Source organism: Pyxicephalus adspersus, chromosome W (genome assembly GCF_032062135.1).
Source record: "Pyxicephalus adspersus chromosome W, UCB_Pads_2.0, whole genome shotgun sequence".
NCBI classification, from domain to species: Eukaryota; Metazoa; Chordata; class Amphibia; order Anura; family Pyxicephalidae; genus Pyxicephalus; species Pyxicephalus adspersus.
The window spans coordinates 6940600-6948549 of NC_092870.1; positions in this window are offsets into that span (position 1 = coordinate 6940600).

Sequence of the window (7950 nt, forward strand, 5' to 3'; positions counted from 1 at the left end):
CGTAATAATTACACTCACCACACGGCGATCTAAGGATCCCGCTCTGATGCTGGGATGTTTCTGAATTAGGGGGCATGGCCAGGTGGGAAATTTAAAAGCAGATTACCGACTATACCACCCGGGGTCCCGGCCACACCACTGCTCTCATCATCAGTTAGATGCGAAGCACAATGCAGGACTTCTGCATTACATCTAACTGCAGATGCGAGCAGCAATAGTAAATTCCCCCTGGCACCACCCTCAGAATTTACTATTGCTGCTCACATCACCCGGAAGATGCAATGCAGATGCAATGCAGCGTTGGTGGATGCAGGGGTGAGGCAGGGCGAGACATTCGCATCACCCGGAAGATGTGACATCTTCCTGGTGATGCGAGTTGTGATGTATTCGGGCGGTGTGGCCGGGTGGGAAATTTAAAAGATTACATTGTAATCTGCTTTTAAATGGTTTTTACAGTAAAAAACACTACACAACATATAATTAAAATAAAAGTACATATTTTAGTGCACCAAACATCATTGCCTAGTGCCCTGATTTACATTTTGCCCACTAATATCCCTGACCTTTTGACATTTTTTGATAAACTACACTGTTGTGGTCTATTATTTCATTATTTTTTACAATTATTATTTATAATTATGTATTATATTATGATTTATAGTGTTGGTCGAATAGGTTGCTATTTGATTCGACCGCTATTCGGCCGAATAATGCATAATTATTCGTGTCGTCGAATGCCGAATTCGAATCCATTAAAGTCAATGGGCGAAAAATTCGGGTTGTTATTCGGGTCGGTGGAGAGCTTCTACAGCCTATAAATACATTTAAAAAGACATGTCAAGACTCTCCCATCTCTGCACAACACTGTACAAGTAAAAATAAAATAAGGAAGTCTTTTTTCTGTTGCTAGCACGGTCATTTTATGAGGCGGCCAAGGGAACATACCGGATTTTACACGGTATCCGAGTACAGTCAGAGAGGGACATGAGGGGGTTCCTCTGGTCCAAAAAATATCCACCAGGTTTCACGGCTCCGTTACAAGCCATACACAGGCTTCAGAGTACAGGCAGAGCAAAATCCGCGATCGCTGGAAGCGCGATAATACGCGCGACCCGCGATCGCGGATTACCGCGGTCCGGGACTCGAGTGCGCGCGTCCACTCGCATCCTGAATCTGCCGGCCGGATTCCTGCCATGCGCAATAGGGGTCGCGAATCCAGTAAAAAGCTGTCGGATAAGCGCGGCTCCGTGCGCGAGCTTTTCCGGTTGTTGAATAGCGCGATCGCGCGCGATTCCGGATCGCTAATACGAATGCGCGACCGATAATCCGATTTTGCTTGATGAATCAGGGGCAATATCTTTGTGAATCAAAGAGAAAGGTATATCAGCTTTGATCGCAATTGTTATTCCTTTTTTTTTCTGAGAAGATGTAGCATGGAAAATTATTGGAAAGTCCTTATGAGAAAAATATGGTATATTATCTCTTTTAGAGTGTGTTTCCTGTATACAGAGAACATTTGAACTTTGCCGTTTAGCTTCATCCCAAATAGCTCGCCTTTTATAGGGACTATTGAGACCTTTAGCGTTAATAGAAAGGATATTGAGACCCATCATATAGAACTATTGTCTCTAAAGAGGCCACTATTCTTGTATCTTATTGTCCACTCACAGATATCAGAACCATTGTGAAAAATAGGTACATGACTATAACCAAAGTAAGGTATAGGGTAGAAAAAACTGAAAAAAAAGATGTAGGAAATAAAAAAGGTAAAAAGAGAGGATCTTGCAGATCCTAAAAGCAGTGATATACTGCACATTCAAGGTGTTGGGGGCATGAGACATGGCCTGTAGCACCGGACACTTTTCTTCGTTTTATTTTTCTTCTTCTATGAACGGTTCTGTAAGGTAGTTTTCCATTCAGGTGATAAGCGACCCAAGGTGGAGCTCGGTTTAGGCACTTGGGGTTGTACGGTTTGTTGGATACCCCAACTTTCGATTAAATCAGTGCCTTGTTGTGGAGTTTTCACTGTGAAAGTGGAGCCGTTTCTAAAGATGATAAGCTTCACTGGAAAACCCCATCTATACTGAATATGATGATCTCTCAACGTTTGGGTTACTGTCATAAATTTCTTCCTTGCCAATACTGTAGTTTGGGAAATATCTGAGAATAAAGAGATGTTAGAGTAGGGATCCGGTAACTTAGGTTCTTGTCTTGATTTAGTCATAATTTGTTCTTTGATGTGATAAAAATGGATTCTCGCCAAAACATCTCTGGAAACTTTTTCAGGAAGATGCGCGGGTTTAGGGAGCCTGTGAGCTCTGTCTATCAAAAGCTCATACGGAGCAGCACCGGGGATCAAAACAGAGATGAGTTGAGAGAGATAACTGTTCAATTCCGAAGGAGGTATAGACTCTGGAATACCTCTAAATTTAATATTATTTCTCCTTGAATGATCTTCCATATTGGCAAGCTTTAATTGGACTTGTTGCAATGTGTCTTGTGTATCAGTGATGGAATCCACTAGCTCATTATGGGCATCAGCATATTCTCCCATTTCATGTTCAATATGGTCCACTCTATCTCCTATATTATGTACATTGTTTTTGATTTGGTGAATTAGTGAGAGGAAGTCCTGATGTAGAGAACTACGGAGTGATATCAACATCTCCTTAAGAGTGGTATCTGATACCGGACAATCTGATGTAGGAAATGTCCCGATAGGATCAGAAATTTCTGATTCCTCTGATATAGGAAAGATAGTAGGGCCTACTCCATTCATTCCCTCGTCCGGTGTCATCAGCTTCAGTCTAGATTTGACTGGGCTTGCTTGTGAGGAAGAGGATCGAGAATTGTTATCTGAATCCCCATCTCTTAATCTCATTACATCCCCTGCGGCTTGCTCCCCTAGCCCGTTTGTGTTCTTGATGTGTCTAGAGACCCGCCTACCTGCGCCATCTTGACTAGGCCGATCCGGCGCTGTAAAAAATTCCATCAGTTTGCGTGGAGTGGAGCCAGTTTTCCGCTTCCCCATCTCTCCGTGCTATTTCTAGGGTTCCTCAGTCGGAACGGTAAGAAGAAAAAAATACGATTAGAAGTCGCTAGGTATTCCAGTGCTTAGCCACGCTACAGAGCCTCAAGCAAAAGCTGCCATCCGCTTCCGGCCACGCCTCCTCTATAAGGGTGTATTTTAACTTGCTTTTTCCTTTTTGTCTTTTTCTTTTCTTTGAGGGGCTGTTGTTTTGTTTGTTATCCTAATCTATGTTGCTGCATTTGATACTTTGCTTACCATTTAGCATAATAGCTTCTTTTTTTACTTATTATCAAGGCAGGAATCCGGCTGGCAGTGAGGAGGCGAGTGTACGAGCGCACTCGACTCCGGACCGCGGGAAACCGCGCTCGCTGGTCGAGCGACCTTCATTGATGAATTAGGGCCATTAAGACAGACATTGAGACAGACAGACAGACAGTCAGTCATTGAGACAGACAGACATTGAGACAGACAGACAGACATTGAGAGACAGACAGACAGACATTGAGAGACAGACAGACAGACATTGAGAGACAGACAGACAGACATTGAGAGACAGACAGACAGACATTCAGACAGACAGACAGACATTCAGACATTGAGACAGACTAATAGCGTGCAAAATGTAAATCAGGGCACTGGAAAATGATGTATGTATACTTTTATTATATGTTTTGATGTGTTTTTACTGTAAAAAAAAAAAATTTAAATGCAGATTACATAGTAATCTGCTTTTAAATTTCCCGCCCCCAGAATCCATCACTCCACCGCATCACCCGGAAGATATCACACATCTTGCCGGGTGATGCGGTGGGGATGTCCCTGCCCTGCACATTCTTTCCGTAAGCAACCCATGTTTATTGTATAGGATTCAGAAAAAATGTATCTAACATTTTTGTCTAACATTAGTTGATGTTTCAATGTCAGGATGCGGTCTGCATAATGTTATGGTGACCCACAAAGTTATATGATATTGTAGTAATTTTTTTCTTTTCCCTTTATAGCAACCAGTGGATGCAGGTAGATTGGGTCATCCCAGTGTGGGCAGCCAGCTTCTAAACCTCACTCAGAGGCTGGTTGACCATTTTGATAGAGTAGTGGAGTCAAGGATGCCTGGCCCAAGTTCTGATAACTTTGAACCGGTCCTTACGCTCCTACATGAAAACATAAATCAAAATTGCCAGGACCGAGAATTTAACCAGCAACATCTGGCGGCCGTGCATCGTCTGATAGAACCGGTCCAAGAACAATCGGCCAATTTGGGTGCCTACATGTTCAGAGTTGACCATCTCTGTAACATGTTAAGTGAATCCGTAGGCCAACAATCTCGCCTACATCAGGCGATTATTCAAAGGCTGGGTTGGCAAATCCCAATCAGCCCTGCTGGGCCCCCCATCTCCTGCAGAGCAGCCAGCTCCATTCTTCCCCCCGGCTCCACCCCGTGCCCCTGGCCGTCCACCCCGTGGCCCCTGCCCGCCCACCTCCTAACACACGGGCAACCACTAGACATGCTCTGGAGGTGGGCTACACTTGCGCCCGTGCTGTGCAGGTGCACCGTGGGCGTGCTGCGGGGGTGTCCCGTGGCCGAGGCCAGGAGGTGGAGGTGAGCCGTGGCCGGGCTCTAGGGATGCTAGGTTGGGCCGCGCCCGTGGCCGGGCTGGTGAAGTAGGCCGTGGCCGGTTTGGGCGAACTATATAAGTGGATGCCGGGTGCCAGGTGAGAACATTCTTCCTGTCAGTCTTCACTCAATTTTTTTAGGACTCCATGAGCTCGCCAGTGTGGGTTTGAGTTGGTATCCTGTGTGAAGACGCTTGTTTGTATAAACTAGCTTAATCTCTATTTTGTGTTTGCCCAATGTCCACAGGTTAATAACCCTCACACTTTGACACTTTACCTATCTAAGTTTGTTTCGATGCGGCCGAAGTATGCTCCAAATGCAGTTTTGCCATCTACTCCCCGAAGAATGTTCCAGAACATTTGTCAAAGTGATTCTAATCAAGTATGAAGTCTCAGCTCAATACTCTCCAAGTATTGCTGTAATGACCTTAATAAAAGCTAAAGATTCTTTCAAAATACACATTTATAAATGAACACAAATCTAGTTATGTCTAGGGACCAAATATGGCACACCACACTTCTCTGACACTTGTCTGTAACAAATACATGTGCTTGATAGGTCAACTACTTTTCTGTTGGTTAAAATGACATACTAAGGTGTTAAGCTGTGTATTCCATGCCAAATGTATTCTTGAATGATGTTACAATTACATATATTGAGAGGACATATCTAACATACCCAACTCTGTTACTTTTAAGGTCACAGGATGTTTGGACCAAGTGACCAATGGAGGAATAGAGCAAACTTGGCCAAGCTGCAAAACAGGTTTGTGTAGGATAAGAGCATGTTCAATATCTTATGGTTCAAATAACCATTGTGTAAAAACTAAGGTTTCTTTTTTGTGTTTTTTAGGGATGGAATTGGATTAGCCAGCTTACAGGCAATCTCCTCGGCCTCGGCCGCCTCCTCTCCTTCATCGGAGGATGTGGTGCAGCGGGCTCCTCCTCCACACCAGGGATGGCACCTCCTCCACAACCGGCTCCTCCTCTGGGGATGGCACTGGCACCTCCTCCCCCGGGGATGTCTTCTCCTCCTCCTCCACATCCTGGGGGATGGCCAGGTCCCTGTGTGGCCGCTGTAAAATTTGCAGCCGGCGCGATGGAGAGTTGGCTGTAATAACAAAATCAAATATTCAAAATTACTAAAAATTAATAAGGGTAGTAAAATATAGGAATTGAAAAACAAACAGTTCTAGGCTAAACAATAATACTTTACGCAAACAACAAACATTCTAAAACACCAGCCCTTAACAAGAGAAGACAAAATGCCAAACTTACCAGACAGGATGCGGTCCCCCACTTCGCGCACCAAATCCGGTCTTCTACGTTTGAGGTCGCTCCAAACGTGCTGAATTTGGGCGACAGTTGGGTGCCTCCCTTCAGGGGTCCACAGCCTGTCTGCCAGCCTCACCACAATTTGGCGCTTTACAAATATTGACCGCCGCTGGTTATATCTGTGCCTAATCATTGTCTAAAGAAAACCAGAAACAAAATGTGGAGTTATTTTGACAACAACCAAACACCTGTTAAAAAGAAAAAAAAATAATATAATAACTAATATTATAACTAATTAATTGACTGGTTTATATATTTTCTGTTGCAAATTGACATAGTTTGGTTGCAAATGTAAACTGTTTGTTAATTTTGTGTGTAGATATATATGGGTATACTATTACTATTACTAGGAAGCTTCCAGTTGCCACCCCACTAAGCTCAATCCTGTTTAAACCATTGTAAAACCAATAATTGTGCTCCTTGATGTAAAACTCCAGTTTTAGTGAAGCATTAGTAAGTGCCAGACATACATACAATCTAGACGCAAAATGTAAGCACTGTCGCACTGGGTCAGATAATGCAGCACATGTGAATTTATTTTGTCGACACATGAAAAAAAATAGATCTATAAAAAAAGTGAAATACAAAACACGTGAATATCTATGCGAGACAGTAGAATAATGTGCCTTCACCAAAATCAGGATTGTGGTGTGAGCTAGCCAGAGGACATTCTAGCCGAAGGCTTCCACTGTCCTCCGGACAAAGAAAGATCATTTTCAGCCTTGCGTGATAGAGAGGAGGCAAATTAGTGCTCTTCAAATGATCTACCTTTGATTGATTGAGCTTAATGGGGTAGAATCCTGAAGATTATTACAAAGCATACATTCACACATCAAAATATGTGCATGTACATAGTTGTGAAGAGCCAATTTTAGGTGTGTGGACCTCTACCCAGCTCTCATCTGCAGCTGTAATCCATTGAAAGAACAATGGAGAACGCTCCCATTCTCAGCTGTCATCCGTGCAGAGGATTCCAGCTGTCGATAAGAGCTGGGGACACAGGCTGTCCCTCCCCCATTCTATAGCTGTGCTGTGGCTTCTATATAAAAACTGCTTGGTAAAATATATCCACTCTGTGTGCATGTGTAATGACATCATGGGCACAGTGTGATATCTGTGTGTGGGAATTCTGCATGTCATATCTTGCAGCCTAGGAGGACACTCATAGATAATAGTCCCAAAATATCTAAGAAATCCCAGGACATCAAATTGCAAGCATTTGAAGTGCACTGCAACAACCTCCAAGAAATGTAGTTGATTAGTAGCTAGTAGGATCCTCAACATTTCAAGTAGTTGCAAACAAGGGTTTAGGACATGTGAAGGATTAAAGATGGCGAGTTCTTAGGCTGAGAAATATGAGAAGCAACGTAAAAACACATGGCAATGTGTTTCAAACATGCATGATGCAAACGCATTCAAACATGGAGAAAAATAGGCTTATTCTAGTAAAAAGAATCCCCCTCCCCACCCCCCCCCTAAAACTTTTCTAAAAAATCACTTACTTTAATAATAAAGCGCAGGTCCCTCTCTCCAAACAACGGGCACGGCATGATGTGCCTCTCTCCAACTTCCTGATTAACTCCCGCCTACTGGAAAACGTGGCCACGCCACGCATTTGCACGTACGCTTGCTGTATGCGCATCCGTACCCGCATGTAGTCAGTGGCCCGTTGTTGCGCATAGTTACACGCACATATTTTAGATTAATATTACTTTTTGTATATATTATTGGTAATGTTTCACTTTGAGCCAAACATATGTTGTTGCTTTTCAAGCCTTTCAGGGTGTTTATTCAATGTAAGCAATATCCAATGTATATCTTCCAATGGCAAATCCGAAATCATAGGAAGAAATAGGCAATCTTTGCAATGTGAAGCAAAAAGGTCCAAAAAGCCCTCTTTGCCTATTTCTTCTTGTAATTTCTCTTTTCTATGTATATGTACACACATCTAAATGCATACATACATGTTT